The sequence below is a fragment of the Lithobates pipiens genome, unplaced genomic scaffold (genome assembly GCF_037356315.1).
Source record: "Lithobates pipiens isolate NorthernLeopardFrog02 unplaced genomic scaffold, aLitPip1_a1.2 Scaffold_1, whole genome shotgun sequence".
NCBI lineage: Eukaryota > Metazoa > Chordata > Amphibia > Anura > Ranidae > Lithobates > Lithobates pipiens.
This window is the reverse complement of record NW_027507685.1, coordinates 200,219,509-200,236,238: the sequence shown is the minus strand read 5'-3', so window position 1 is coordinate 200,236,238 and position 16,730 is coordinate 200,219,509. Positions and strand designations below refer to the sequence as shown.

Below are 16,730 nucleotides of genomic sequence, written 5' to 3'. Positions count from 1 at the left end.
AGAACTCTGTGTGGTATTGACCTGTTCTCTAATCTGAGCTGCTGTTAACCTGTGATTTCTGAGGCTGGTGACTCGGATGAACTTATCGTCCGCAACAGAGGTGACTCTTGGTCTTCCTTTCCTGGGGCGGTCCTCATGGGAGACAGTTTCTTTGTAGTGCTTGATGGTTTTTGCCACTGCACTTGGGGACACTTTCAAAGTTTTCCCAATTGTTCAGACTGAATGACCTTCATTTCTTAAAGTAATGATGGCCACTCTTTTTTTACTTAGAATTTGTATTATGGCAAGAAAAAAGCAGCTAACAGTCTATTCAGTAGGACTATCAGCTGTGAACTGTATCCATCTCCTGCACAACACAACTGATGGTCCCAACCCCATTTATAAGGCTTGAAATCCCACTTATTAAACCTGACAGGGCACACCTGTGAAGTGAAAACCATTTCGGGTGACTACCTCTTGAAGCTCATCAACAGAATGCCAAGAGTGTGCGGAGCAGTAATCAAAGCAAAGGGTGGCTACTTTGAAGAACTTAGAATATAAAGACATATTTTCAGTTGTTTCACACTTTTTTGTTCAGTATATAATTGGACATGTGTTAATTCAGTTAATTCATAGTTTTGATGCCTTCAGTGTGAATCTACAATTTTCATAGTCATGAAAATAAAGAAAACTCTTTGAATGAGAAGGTGTGTTCAAACTTTTGGTCTGTACTGTAAATATATATATATATATATATATATCCCCAACTATATTAACTATAATATTAGTAAACAGTGTCAGAAGCATCAAAACTCCTTAGAGGGGTGGGAGCTGTGTGTCAATGAACTCAGAGAAATTGATTTTATGGTAAGTCAAAAAACCCATTTTCTCTTTCGTTCATTGACACAGACAGTGCTTCATTATTCAGAACCATAGGGACGTCCCAAAGCAGTGCCAAACATGAGAGGTGGGACAACGAAAAATCCCACGGCTAACACAAGAGCCAACCAGGTAACAGGATTTCAAAACAAACTGCAGTAGAATTTTGTGAAAGTGTACACAGACTACCAAGTGGCCACCTTTCAAATCAGCACAGCTGGCGCCTGATGGAAGACCCAAGAAGCAACAAGCAGCCAAGCAGAACACACCGTAATGGGGAAAGGAGGAACAAAACCCCTCATGGAATAGACCAGTCAGTCTGTCTGATCCATCTAGAAAGGTCGCAGAAGAAGCACAGACCCTTTTTTTACCTATCCGTGATCACAGCGAGTCTGATCTCCGAAACCACGGACAATGGTGAAGAACCAGTTCACCTTTGTGGATCACCAGGTAAGAAGTATGACATGGTAACGCCTACAGTAGAGCGAGCAGAGGTGATAGCAATAAAAAAAAGCCACCTTCTGGGACAGAGCAAGCAGAGGACCCTCCCAAATAAGAGTCTCCTGTGGAACGAAACACACCAAGAGTAGATCCCACTGCAGTAGAAAAGACCACACAGGTGGAAGCAGATGTCGAACACCTTGTACACGTGTCCGTGTACGGAGCCCGCTCTGCTCAGAAGGGGATCGCTCTGTCGATCCCCGCTGAGCAGGCAGATGACAGGTCCGTCTCTGCACACAGTGCAGGGAACTGACCTGTCAAGGCGCCGCTCTCCCCTATGGGGGAATCGGAAAAAGAACGTAGCGCCAGTCATCACCCGATCCGAGGACAGATGGAAAAGTAGGTTTTTCCTCAGTCACACTTTTTCGGAGCGGGTCAGGGACATGTCCACTGACATCCGACACTCCATAGAGGTCTATGGAGAATCCGTTCAGGTCTGCCTAAAAAACTGGACAGGCGGACCTGAATGGACAGTCTGTCTGAAAGAAGCCTAAGAGTACGCACCAGGGAGTGCAAGACCAGGAGACGCCAAAGAAAAAACGGCCAAGGCAGACACCTGGCTCTTGATGGTACTCAAGGCCAAGTTCTGCACAGAATGGCACGGCTGATTGTGCCCAGCCGTGCCATTCTGACGACGTATATCGGCGTGAGGCGGTCGTTAAGTGGTTAAGTTCAACTGAAGAATGTTTTGATTCTTGGCAGACTGCCCAGTTTTTCTCTTCCTTTCTTTTGAGGGCTGTGGCTTCAGAAGAGCCGAGAGAATTCTTTGCATAGAAAGATTGTGAAACATTTTAGCCAAGATCGCGATAACGATTCTTGACGATTAATTGTGCAGCTCTACTGCTTACTAAACGACTGAGGTTTCCACTTAACTCCTTGGCGCAGAGCGCAATCAAACGTAACTTACTGTGCTCTCTGCTATCAACTTTGTCCTGTTCACTTCTGTAAACTACAAAACACCAAAACAAAGACATCAATTCTTCCACTGACTCTCAATGATCCTGAAATGTAACATTTATTTCATGGTAATGAGAACCGGGTTCCAATTTAAAATTGCAGGTAAAAGCAAAAAACACATTGAGTTCACAGGGATACCCGTGATCGTCTCACAGAGAGAAAGAAGGGGGAAATGCTTATGTAAACAATCATTTCCCCGTTCTGCCTAGTGACATTCACTGATCACAGCTACCTGTAATCGGAAGCAGTGATCAGTGTTGTGTCACACACAGGCCGCACCCCTCAACCCCCCCCCCCCACAGTTAGAATCAGTCCCTAAGACACACTTAACCCCTGCAGTGCCCCCCCTCCTAGTTAACCCCTTCACTGCCAGTCACATTTACACAGTAATCAGTGTATTTTTAATCGCACTGATCACTGTATAAATGTGAATGGTCCCAAAACAGCGCCAAAAGTGTCTGTGTCCGCCATAATGTTGCAGTCATGATATAAAACCGCTGATCACCGCCATTACTAGTAAAAAGAAAACATTAATAAAAATGCCATAAAACTATACCCCATTTTGTAGATGCTATAACTTTTGTGCAAACCAACCAATAAACACGGATTGTGATTTTTACCAAAAATATGTAGAAGACTACGTATCGGCCTAAACTGAGGGGGGGGGGGGGGAATAGATATTTTGTGGGGATATTTATTATAGCAAAAAGTAAAAAATACTGCTTTTTTTTCAAAATTGACGATCTTTTTTGTTTATAGCTCAAAAAATAAAGAAACGCATAGGTGATCAAATACCACCAAAAGAAAGCTCCATTTGTGGAGAAAAAGGACGTTTGTTTGGGAGCCATGTCACACGACCGCGCAACTGTCAGTTAAAGTGACGCAGTGCCGAATTGCAAAAAGTGCTCTGGTCTTTGGCCAGCCAAATGCTCCGGGGTTAAAGTGGTTAAAATGCTTACTTGCAGTTTTTTCCCCTTTTCATAAATTATTTTTATTCACCTGCAATGTGCCTCTAAACTTCTTAGAATATGTGAATATTGCAGAAGAGTCAATTCCCTAGCAGAGCCCCCTCCCTCGGCACATTATGGCCCTTTCCTCTTCTAGGAGTGTCTAATTTCTGTCTGTGCTGACCCAGCATGTCCTCCCATCACCTCTCTACATAACCTTTTATGTAGCTTTACGCAGAGAGGCTAGACCAGCACAGACAGTAATTAGACAGTCACAGAAAGGGAGAGGGTTATAATATTCAAAGGGTGTGTGGACTGTGCTAGGGAGCTGACTCTTCATGAACAAGTCAACAAGCCATCAAGTTCAAGGATAAATTGCAAGTGAATAACAAAAGGCTTATGGAAAGAAAAATGTTGCACGTAAATCATTAAGAATATAGGATTTTAATTTGTTTTATCCTCAGTGACAGGGTCTCTTTAAAGTGGACCTTCAATCCTACACAAAACACACAGACAGACATTCGGTTCCTGCTCTTAAGGCCTGGTTCACATACATGCGGGTTGCAGTTTGCATATTCCAAGTGCATTTTTCGTTTTTCAAATCACGTTTTTGATCCATTGAAGTCTATGGAACCAAAAACCAGAGAAAGGTCACCAACCTTTCCATAAAATGCATAGATGTGAACGTGACCCATAGGAAACCATGTTAAAAAGAACTGTAGTGCTCCACATCTTCCCTATACTGGAGGAACTGTTCCCAACCGGACACTCTCTTCCATATATTATGGAAGTGCGAGAAAACGGCCAAACTTTGGATTGAGATATTCACCATTCTTCACCAAGCAATGGGCCTGAATATCCAACCATCACCCTCATTAGCCCACTTAAATCTAGGGATTGAAGAGATACCCCCAAACGTTCAGAAATTCACTAGCCACTTATTTCTAGCAGCCAAGTTAGTCACTCTCAGACTTTGGAAAACCCAAGAACCACTAAACGTACTTCGTATGCTTGCCACGCACTTCTAATATGAGAGTATGCTGGCACATATTGCTGGAAAACACACGACCTTCCTATCACACTGGCAGCAACGGATTCATAGGTACAAATCCCAGAAAGACTTAGAATGAAACTACACCTATTCAGAATATTATATTTAATGGCTTATATAATTAAACGCTCTACACTACTTTTGTCACTTTCCAGGGATAACATGTCGATCCAAGTTACAGGTTATTTGGTTCTTTAATTCAGGTTTGATGTGGTGAATGCAGACTAATAGAATTGTTATGTTGAATACTGTTTGATGGGCCTAGTATAGGGCAGCTACTGCAAAAATTACACCCAATCTCTGGTCACAGTATGTATGTAAGAGATTACTAGGTTCTCGAGAGGCACTCAAGGTAATGGAATCTATGTGGACATTACACTTCTGTACATATGTAAGCCGCACTCTCATTTGTCCAATCTGCAGAGCGAAAACTATGTAAAACTAAAGTTCACTTTTGTAACCTGAAAAATATGTTTAATAAAAAGTATTTGAAAAAAAAAAAAAAAAAGACTGTAGAGCATTTATGCAAAACTGAAAAAATGCACAAAAAAAATAAAAATAAATAATACATTAGGTGTGAACCAGGCCTTACTTCACCATGCCTATCCCACTGCTGACATTTTTGGCACATGCTCCATGCATTTGAGTTTGGGGCTGACAATTGGCCACTAAAGCTCTAATCAATGCATTGTGAAAGGCAGGAGGAGCTCCACTGCTGAAGGTGTGCAGGGAATAAAAAGTAAGCACCCTATGGTGGCACAGTATATGTATTAGCTTGAATTTTGTTCGCAAAGTACATGTTCAGGTTATCTTCACCAAGCAGACACAGCGTCCTTGCTGACTGGCTCCAATTTTCATCTATGCCTCATGATTTTCTGAATGATCCTGAATCTATGGCTGAGAAATGCATAGCAAATATACTAGTTAATTTGTAATGACTGACCAGGCTTTTTTTTTTTTTTTTTTTAACATATCAGCATGAGAGATCTACGCTGTGATGAGCTCCACTGCTCAGACATTACTGGGGCACTTTATGTCATTCACAGTCTAATGGTAAACCAGTGTTGTAGAACAGTCCTTGCATTACGTCTGCTATTAAAAGTAATAGAAAATACTAAAATCCACTATTAAAGTGGTTCTAGAGGCTGAAGGTTTTTTTTCTCTTAATGCACTCTATTAGGGCTGAAACAATGAATCAATTATGAAAATAGTTGACAGCCGTGGCCATCTTCCCTGCTCTGACACATTCATATTGAGAAGAGCATTGAACCTGTCCACTCAGATAGGGGTTTCTGCCCCCTGACTACCATGATGGTGGGCTCACTTGATTGGGAATCATGGAACAATTCATATGAATTCTACAACATCATCATGCCCTCAGATTATCTATTCCTGGATGCACAGGGCTGGTTTCTGGCCCCTAGATTATTCATTTAAATTGGGGTTTGGGATTGTTTCAAACAAGGATTAAAGAGGAGCTATAGTTTTTTTTTTTTTCTTCTGTTTAGATGTACACATGAAAAAGCTCAGCTTAATGTAAAAGACCGTATGTAATACAGGTTTAAAATCCTTATTTTGTTGATCCTCTCCCTTGGCCTTAGTAAAGTCTGCAGCTTCGGCCTAACTCCGGAGTGGCGGCCATCTTGGTACATCCGGCGGCAGCGGTGAGCTGCACGCTGACGTCATCCCCAGCCACATGTGTTCAAAGTTGTCCAGCCTGTCAGCCACAGGAGCCCAAGCGACACTGACTGGATGTGTGCCCTCATTTAGCAACCATCATTTAAGCAGGTACCTAACTATAATGACAGGTACCCAACTATAATGGGGGGTTGGCTCATGGGGGGGGGGGGGTATTTGTTGGGTGTCTGCGTTTTGGGTCAGTGGGGGTTTAAAAGCGTTAACAAAAAGACAAAAGTTATGTTTGTCTTTTTTTATTGCTGATCCGAAAAAATGATCCGATCGTGACTCTGATGTGAGGAACGATCTGAACCATGGGGGGGGGGGGGGGTGTGGTTGTTGGGTGTCTGCGTTTCGGGTTAGTGGGGGGTTACTGTGATAGTGTGATCTGTCTCTGCCGTGGAATGGGGGTAAGGGAAGGTTATTACTAACCTCTTTCCTTCATCATATTTTTAAGTAATTTAAAAGCGTTAACAAAAAGACAAAAAGTTAGGTTTGTCTTTTTTTTTTGCCGATCCGAAAAAATGATCCAATCGTGATTTTGATCTGAGGAACGATCCAAACCATGAGTTTTTTGATCCGTTGCACCCCTACTGTAAAGAGGTACTGTACATACAATAAGCATACCAAAAATCAATGCAAAGATACTTGTCCCTCTTTCCTGTAATACCATGACTCCCAAATATTCCAGCGGCCATACTAAATTATGACAATGCAGAGCTGGATGGAGGGCTCTGGGAAAGAAAGCCTTCGGAATAACGGATCAAAGTATCTATTTTTAGATATTTTTCTTGTCACTAATAATGTGTTTGGTGACTCAGCAGGATGCCGATACGCTGCCTGCCAGATTCCATAAATAAATATTTTGTTGGCTCTGTTCAGTTATACCAAGCAAAATAAAGGGTTTCATCTCCTTACCCCCTTTCAATACATCTATCACAAACGTGAATTCTCACTAAGTATATTGTGAAAACTAAAATGTCAAACAACCAACCCATAGGCAATTGAAGCGACATACAAACTGAGGTTTCCTGTAGAAAAAAATAGATTTACAGTGCTGTGAAAGTATTTGGCCCCTTTCCAATTTTTTTTCCGCCTTTTTGGCACACTTAAATGATTCAGATCAACAAACTTTAAATATTACCTAAAAATTAATCGGAGCCTATACAAAATGCAGCTTTTGTACATGAGGATTTAATTAAGGCAAAAAAAAAAAGCTGTCCAAACCTGCCTGGCCCTATGTGAAAAAGTAATTGCCCCCTAAACCCAATAACTGGTTTTAGCACACTTGTGGGAACAACTGCAATCAAACATTTGCGATAACTGGCAAGGAGTCTTTCACATCACTGAGGAGGAATTTTGTCCCACTCTTTGAAGAATTGTTTTAATTTAGCCACATTGGAGGGTTTTCCAGCATGAAAGGCCTTGTTTAATCACTTCCCGCATGAGCTATAGTCAAATGATGACTATTATTATTATTATTATGGATTTATATAGCGCCAACAGTTTGCGCAGTGCTTTACAATATGAGGGCAGACAGTACACTTACAATACAAATCAATACAGGAGGGATCAGAGGGCCCTGCTCATTAGCGCTTACAATCTACAGCACGGACTCACATTGCCGGGTTCACTTAAGTTCCAAAGCCTTTGGCCCCTTTCACACCAGCAGACAGATGGGGTCCACTGACACCCACCAGCATCCGATCCGCTAAAAAACAGACAGATGGAGATATGTTTGCCATCCGCCCAGAAGTGCGGATCAGATGACAGCTGGATGGAGACAGACAAGCAGTCCATTTCCATCCGACCACCCCATAGAAAACATTGGGCCGTGTCCATTCTGCAAAGTGGGGATCAGCAGAGAGATCACCCACTGAGCAGACGGATCCGCTTGACTGATTCCGATCTGTCTGAAAGGGGCCTTATAAATGGCTTTGTAACCCTTTCCAGACTGATACATGTCAGTTACAGTTTCTCATCTGTTCTTGAATTCTCTTCGATCGCGGCATGATGTATTTTTTTTTAGATCTTTTAGCATGTTACATTTTAATCAGACAGCTTCTACTTAAAGTGTTTGTTAAACAATCTACACAAGTCTATGCCAGCCCCTCTATTAGAGGCTGGCATAGCACACTGTCATTTGTTTTAAAAAACAAGCACTGTAAATACCCAATATCAGCTGTCTTCAGGTCGGTCCCATCACTCGTGGCTGGTTTCCAGCTCCGATACATGTCTTCTCAGGGAGGGGCCGTGATGTCCCTCTGATGTCAGCCGGGGAGATCACGTGGCCGCTTGTCTCCTCTGTAGAAGCAATGTATCGTAGCTGTAAAGTGGCAGCGTGTCACAGGACTGGCCTAAGGACAACAGACGATTTTAGGTATTTACAGCACTCATTTTTTAAAACAAATTACACAAGTAGGTATAACCTTATGAGTTGGCACCACTAACCTCAATAAAAATCTAAAAAGAGACTACATTTAAAAAAATATAATTATAACAGCTGCCAACACTACTCACATTTCCCAAATGTGACAATACACACCTGATATACCAAAATGTGCAGCGCTAAACAAATAAAATATAAATCTACTAACTCATGCATATATCCTATAACGTGAAAAAACATAATATATCATTAAAGCGCACATGCTTCGTGTAATTCACACAAATCCTCAATAATATAAAAAATCCATTATACAAACAAATAGAGCAAAAAATAAAATCTTATTGGAATGACCAAAAACTATAGATATAGATATAGGGAAAGTGCACATGCTCCATGTATTGCACAAAAAAATCCTTAGTATTGCAACAGTCCAAACATAATAAACCACGATGATAAAGTCTTCATGGAGGTGTGCACACCCCCCACCAGGTTACCCTCACCTTAAGGGCTTTTTAAAAAAGCCTGTGATAAATAATATTTCTTAGCTTGGGAAGATCCTCCTATGGTTCCTCTCCCATGTAGTGGTTAGTAGTTATGGCCAAATGCTGCTACAAAGATCACTCCTTCCTCCTGATCACAAGCCAATTTCCTCCTGGCTGCCAGCGATCTCCTCATACCACACATGTGAAAGACAATGGAAACTTGCAATGGTGTGATAAGGTTTTAAAACAGGTTTATTAAAATCCCACATAGATGTACACTCAATTCCCAGAGGAAGTCACGAGATTGTGACAAAACCGGTAGAAGGAGCTTGATCAGCTGATGATGAAGGAAGTGAGGTGTTGTTTGCATTACAGGCTAAGGATGAGGAGAATGCTGGGAACTGTAGCTGCAGATTCAGTCTCCAGGGGACACTATCACCCCCCTTTTGCTGTCCATAAATATAATCAAGGCTTGTTTATATTGTACATCTATGGGGGATTTTAAGTTTAGTAAACCTGTTTTAAAAAGTTATCACACCATTGCAAGTTTCCATTATCTTTCACATGTGTGATATGAGGAGATCGCTGGCAGCCAGGAGGAAGGAGTGATCTTTGTAGCAGCATTTAAGGCATAGCTAATCACTACACAGAAGAGGAATTATTGTTGGAACTTTAGCAATACTAAGGATTTTTTTGTGCAATACACAGAGCTTGGGCACTTTCCCCTATATATAGTTCTTGGACACTGCATTAAGACTTTATTTTTTGCTCTATGTTTATATCATGGATTTTTTAAAGTGCACGTGCACTTTAATTATATTTTATGTTTTTTTTTTCTTCACGTTATAGGATGTATGCATGAGCTAAATGACAGTGTGCTATGCTAGCCTCTAATATAGAGGCCGGCAGTGGAAATTTAGCAAATTTATTTTACAAGAATAGCGGTGGGGGGGGATGGGGGCCAGGGCCATAGACAGACACCGAGGGGAATGAAATGTAGGAAGGAGAGGGGAGAGGAGAGCAGGGCAGCCTATCACAGAGGGAGGAACTTTGACCACGGTGTTCAGGGCGGAGCTGCCCTGGTTATCGTGGTCTGATTAGAGAGGGCATACAGGAATTGGTAGGTTTAAAAGGTGTTTTTTTTTTACAGCTTAGAGGTGGGCGATTACATAGCACAAACACTGTGCTGTGTAATCTGCTTTAAAAAGGACCAGAATCTGCATTTTTTTGGGTTAACAAACGCTTTAAGTGATTTCTTGATTCAACAGGTCTGGCAGTAATCCGGTCTGGGTGTGGCATTTAACATAGATTTCCAAAATATGTGGTTGATCACAGTTCATTCGTGATTGGGGGGCAATTATATTTTTTCACATATGTCCAGGCAGGTTTGGACAGCATTTTTTCCTTTAATAAATAAAAAAATGTAATAGCTGAATTTTGGATTTACTCATTATCTATGTGTAATATTACAATTTGTTTGATGATCTGAATCATTTAAGTGTAACAAATATGCAAGAAAAAAAAAAAAAAAAAAAAAAAACAGGAAGGGGACAAATACTTTTTTACAAGAGGGTTGACACATATTCTGACTAACTGGAAAGTGTCTAGAGTTGCATACAATGACAAATCACTTGAGGTGGCTTTCACTTAAGATAAACCAGCTTATGGTATTTTTAATTTTTATTTTTTTTTATCATGTTTATATTGACCATAGAGGAGTCGAAATTCAGCCAGTTAGGCAGGGACCAGGTGAATTTTGATCTATGCGTGTCCATGCCTGTTCGATGTAAAATTCTCAATCAGCCAGCAACAACCACTGATTACAGGTACTTATACAGCATCATCAATTGATGTAGCACTATATATATATATATATATATATATATATATATATATATATATATATATATATATATATATATATATATATATATATATATATATATATATATATACACACACACACACACACATATATATACATATACACACACTTGTTATACATTCACCTCAGCCCCTCCCCTCAAGGAGCTTACAATCCAAGGTCCCTAACGCACATTCACAGATACACATAATAGGGCCAATTTGGACAGGAGCCAATTGACCTACCAGCATGACTTTTCCCAGAGTACCTGGAGGAAACCTACACAGAAACAACATGCAAACTCCAGACAGGTAGTGCCATGGTTGGGATTAAAAGCAACGACCCTAGTGCCAGAACTGCACAGATTGGTGTATTCTGGACTTTCTAGGGCACCCTGAAGCCTTCTTAACTGAACCTCTCGCCTTGAAGTTCTTGATTATCTGATAAACGGTTGATTTAGGTGCATTCTTAGTAGCAGCAAAATCCTTGCCTGTGAATCCCTTTTTGTGCAAAGCAATGACTGCATGTGTTTCCTTGCAGGTAACCATGGTTAACAGAGGAACAATCATTTCAAGCACCACCCTCCTTTTAAAGATTCCAGTCTGTTATTCTTATTCAATCAGTATTACAGAGCGATTTCCAGCCTTGTCCTCATCAACACTGACATATGTGTTAATGAGAGAATCACATGAATCACAGACATGTCAGCTGGCCCTTTTGTGGCAGGCATGAAGTGCAGTGGAAAGGTTTTTGTTTTTTGGTATCAAGTTCATTTTCATGGCAAAGAGAGACTTTACAATTCATCTCATCACTCTTTATAACAGTGATGGCAAACCTTGGCACCCCAGATGTTTTGGAACTACATTTCCCATGATGCTCAACTATACTGCAGAGTGCACGAGGATCATGGGAAATGTAGTTCCAAAACATCTGGGGTGCCGAGGTTCGCCATCACTGCTTTATAACATTCTGGAATATAGTTACATAGTTAGTAAGGTTGAATAAAGACACCAGTCCATCCAGTCCAACCTGAGTGAGTGTCTACAATTGTCCCTATCCCTGTACGTTGCACACTCACATCGGTCCCTACCCTCAAGGAGCCCACAATCCAAGGTCCCCATTCATATACTAGGGCCAATTATTTTGGGAACAGAAGCCAATTAACCTACCTGCATGTCTTTGGAGTGTGGGAGGAAACCCATGCAGGCACAGGGAGAACATGCAAACTCCAGGCAGGTAGTGTCATGGTTGGGATTCTGGGATTCGAACCAGCGACCCTTTTTACTGCTAGGCGAGAGTGCTAACAATATATATATATATATATATCCATATATCCATCTTAAAAACTGAGGCAGCAGACTTTGTGAAAATATTTGTGTCACGCACAACTTTTGGCCAGGGCTGCAGGTAAGCCTATAATTACTTTAGATGCAGACTGACACCCCCGATGCATGCGCTCTGAAGGAACGGTATACCCGTGCCATTCCATCAAGAGTCCTGTGCCCTAAACCGCTGTTCCTGTATTCATGTGCAGGAGCGATGTCATCGCATCTCAGGCCACTCACACAGTTGCGAGTCCGCAAATCCAGAAGGAAGACCGGGTGAAGATGGAAGCACCTCCAGCTTTGTTCTAAGGGAAGTTTTACATAATGTGCTGGTATGAGATGCATACTAACACATTATGAATAAAGCCCTTCCAGCGGTGCCCGGTTACCGCTGAGAGGGCCAACATGTGCCCTGGCCTTTCTTCTGGGTTTGCGAGCTTTGGTACAGTGAGTAGCCAGAGCCGCAATAACGCCACTCCAACCCATGCGTGCGAGAGCTCTTGATTCCGGCAAGAAGCGCTGAAGATTCTAAGAGCAGCTGCATGCACGGTGAATATCTCCTAGAGATCGCCAATCCCAGTTGACACCTCGTAAGGGGAAACGCGTCAACCGGAGTCGCTCTTGATGTCATCAAGCACAGACAGCACTGCAGGTGGCCGTGCCATCTCAATACTCTGTGCTATTACATATGTAATGGTCTGTATGTGCATTTTACAAATTCTCCTTTCTTCATGGTAATGCATGACCAGGCCTCCTTTCGTTCCCTCATTTGGTGTGCTTGGATATACTGATCTGGAGTCCCAGAGAGGAATCCACCTGGACCGTGTTCGATTCAGCTGTGATCAGTGATATGCTCATTGACCTGTGGGCTTTGGTAAGCGGCCATTTTGTTACACAGTGGTGATGCATGCAGCACTTTGAAGGCTACTGAATACCATTACATCAGCACTTGTCTACAGTTTATTCTTGGGACTGTCTATCAATTTTTTTTAGCGGTTTGTTTTTCATATAACAACTTTTTTGGACTGTTTGGTCACCATGTCACTGTTGGTTTCTTATACCTGTATAGTAAGGGTGTGATAATATGGTTTTATTCATTTATGCTGTAGCCCTACAGGTGTTGACATTTGAATATATTTCTTTGATGAGTTATATTGCACAGACATTGGTCCCAACAGTTAGTTGCATAAAATGTATAGTTTTGGTTATCACCTATTATGTGGCAATAAGACAGCGCACTTTAAACGTTTTCATCTCCTAAACCAGGAGTCAGCAACCAGTATATCGTCATCTACCAGTATAGCTTGGCAGGGTGACTGGTAGATCGTGGTCTGGGCTTGCCGACTCTCCATCCCAGAGCATCAAAGAGCAATGCAAAGGGACTACTTGAAAAGTTGGAGCTGTAGCAAGAGCCGCATAAGCTGGTGCCCCCTCTGTAGTGTTGGCTGTGCCACGCGGCGTGATACCATCGGCACTCCACCTCTTATCCAAGCTAGCAGTCTCCAGAGTGTTGCCAGAAGAGATCTTCAGGTCAATGTGAAGCAATACACTGGACATAACAGTAAAGGGCTGCTTTCACACTCCTGTACAGCGTTTTACCCACACTACAAGTGTAGTGTACCTGCAGTTTTGCTGCGCTTAGCCATAGACTTTAAATATATCCTGCGGGTTTGCTGCACTTTCTGAATGCAGGAGTTTGGTGAGCTTTCAGAAAGGTGTTTTTTTTACCACCCCCACATCAACCGCAACAAGAGTTATACACCCTCTCATGGTTGGTGGGTGTAGTACTTACCAAGCATGAACCATTGAAGTGAAGGAGGCAAATGTTTTACTACACAAGGTTGCAGGACAAGCAGTTAAAGTAGGCAGCATTGCGTTTCTGTCTCACCACCTGCTTTAAGCCCTTGGACAATGCAGAAGCATGCAATTGCAGGGTGCTTGCATGGGTTGCGATTGGCAGGCAGTAGCACCCACCAAAAGCAACAGGGGTTGATTTCCTGCTGTGGCATGTATACATCTTTGGCTGCTGCAAAAAGGGGTAGGGATTGGGAGTGGTAAACTCAACTGCAGAGTTGTACCATCCCCCTATTTTGTGTGCACGAGACCCAAGGGTGCCACAGCCAAATGCAACTAAGGGCTCATTCACAAGTGCTGCTCTTTTGAAAAGCGATCGGAGTGTGTTTGACAGGTAGTGAGGAAGCGACCTCACTACCTGAATTAAACTCATGATTGTAACATGGCAGTACGGCTTAAACCCGGTTTAGGATTTAACTCAGATGTGAGGAGGAGACGCTGTGTCAGCGATTTTTGACTTCTCCGATGTTGTTCAGGTAGATCTCCACCTTTTTAAGGTTGCCTACCCCTGTCCTAAATGGTGCACATTTAGGAGGTATTCATTTTACCTACAGGTAAGACTTAATATAGGCTTACTTGTAGGGGGGGGGAGAAAAAAAAAAAAAAAAAAAAAAGGGAGCAGGGTTTACAACTGCTTTAAGGTTTTTTACCTTACTGCTTCTTTCCCTGCATTGTCTCCTTCTGCTGTCAGTCAATTCCAGTGAGGCGGGATCAGAGGGCAGGGCCAAGCAGGACTGTGTCTGAATGCACACAGATCAGCTTGGGAGTACTATAGCCCCCATAGCAAGCGGCTTGCTACTGCGGCCTACGCAAAAGAGGGCGAGCCAAGATCGCTAGCGGGGGAACCCTCGACGCAACACCCTTGTGTAACACGTTTTATTATTAAAAAAAAAATTATAATAATAATAATAATAAAATATCATTTATTTTTTAACAAAAAAAAAAAAAAAAAGCCTTAACATCTTATATTTACCTGCTCTGTGCAATGGTTTTGCACAAGCAGCCCCTGATCCTCCTCTTCTCGGGTCCCAATTCAGTGCTCCTGGCCCCTCCCTTCCGTTGAGGCCCTCAAAGCAAGCAGCTTGCTATGGGGGCACGTGAGCTGAGCCGCAGGTCCCTGTGTCCATTCAGACATGGAGTCACGCACCACCCCCACCCCCTTTCTCTTCTCATTGGCTGACTGATTGACAAAAGCAGGAGCCAATAGCGCCGCGTTGCTGTCTCAGCCAATGGGGGGGGGGGGGGGGGGGGGGGGGGGAGTGCTGGGCAGCTGAGACACTCCTGCAACATCGCTGGATCAATATGGGGCTCAAGTGAGTATTAGGGGGCTGATGCACACAGGTTTTTTGTTATCTTAATGCATAGACTAAGGTCAAGATTAAAAAAGGTACTGTGTCCGTCAATGAACAAAAGAGAAAAAAAAAAAACCCTCCTCCAGAAGTAGTTTTTTTTGGTTTTGTAATGGAACACCTTAGGGACACTTTTTAAAGTGCTTATTTATTCATTTTTTCTAATTCGATATTTCCCCTTCTCTTTCTCTACCGCCAGTTCTGGCAATCTGCCATACCCGACTCCCTGTGACCATCAAGCAAATGAAAATTAGGTAAATTCCTGTTCTCAGATTATCATCATATCTGGTTAGCGCCCATTCACACCCCTGGCACTGTTTCACCCATTCGGTTATATGGTTAAAATTACTTGCATGGTAGGTGCTTCCCAGAAATATTGTTGTTCATTCATCCTATATGATTGTTATGAATGTCTGTTCTTTGTACCACTATATCTCCTTTTTCATAGTAAAGGCAAAAGAACGACTACATATACTCTTACTTAATACCCCTGACGAAAGTGCTTAAACCAGAAACACATTAGGTACCGGGGATCATTATATACCAGAGAGTAACAATCTTTTTTGTCATGTATACCATGTAACTCACCGTTTTCTGTTTAGTCTATGATGTCTTGTATACTTTTGAAGCATTTTCTTATGCCTTTTTAATACTGTTCAAATATGATCGAATGTTTTTTTTGTACATTCAATAAAATATACTTTTTTGACTATACATGTGTGTTTTGTTGCCTAAAAAGTCCCAACAAAGGGGGGGATTCCTTTTTCTTAATCGAATACCAGGGATGTGGCAACTACACTGTGATCTGATATGGTGAAACCATTTCTGACATCACTTCCGGTTTACAGAAGCTTTAAAAGCGCCAAAAAAAAACAAACACAACACGACAGTATTCAAAACAGCCAAACTTGGCTATTTGAATGCTTTTATGTGCAAAGGAGGGATTTGGGAATCTTATAGGAGTACCCGTCACTGCCTATTACTATCACAAGAGATGTTTACATTCTTTGTGACAGCAATAAAAAAAATGTAATATATATATATTTATTTATTTTTTTAAGCGCCCCATTCCTCCATGCGAACGCAAACATGAATTTTGCCCACAAATGTAAACTGTGTTCAAACCATACATGAGGTATCGCAGCGATCCTTAGAGCGAGAGCAATAATTCTAGTGCAAGTCCTCCTCTGTAATGCTAAACTGGTAACCTGTAGAAATTTTTAAAGTGTCGTCTATGGTGATTTTTTTAAGTACTGTAGTTTGTCGCCATTCCACGAGTGTGCTCTATTTTAAAGCATGACATGTTAAGTATCTATTTACTCGGCGTAATATCATCTGTCGCATTATACAAAAAAAAAATGGGCTAACTTTACTGTTTTTTTTTTAATCACAAAAGTGTATTTCTTCCAAAAAAAAAATAATAATAATAATAATAATTGCATTTATAAAGACCGCTGTGCAAATTCAGCGTGACAT

The 16,730-nt window shown here is 41.8% G+C and overlaps 1 protein-coding gene across 3 annotated transcripts in view; it reads right to left on the bottom strand.

Moving 5' to 3' along the window:
• The window catches only part of SAMD4B (sterile alpha motif domain containing 4B), an 88,105-nt gene that overhangs the window by 44,425 nt on the left and 26,950 nt on the right, over positions 1-16,730 (bottom strand). The gene's annotated exons all lie outside the window — the stretch shown is intronic.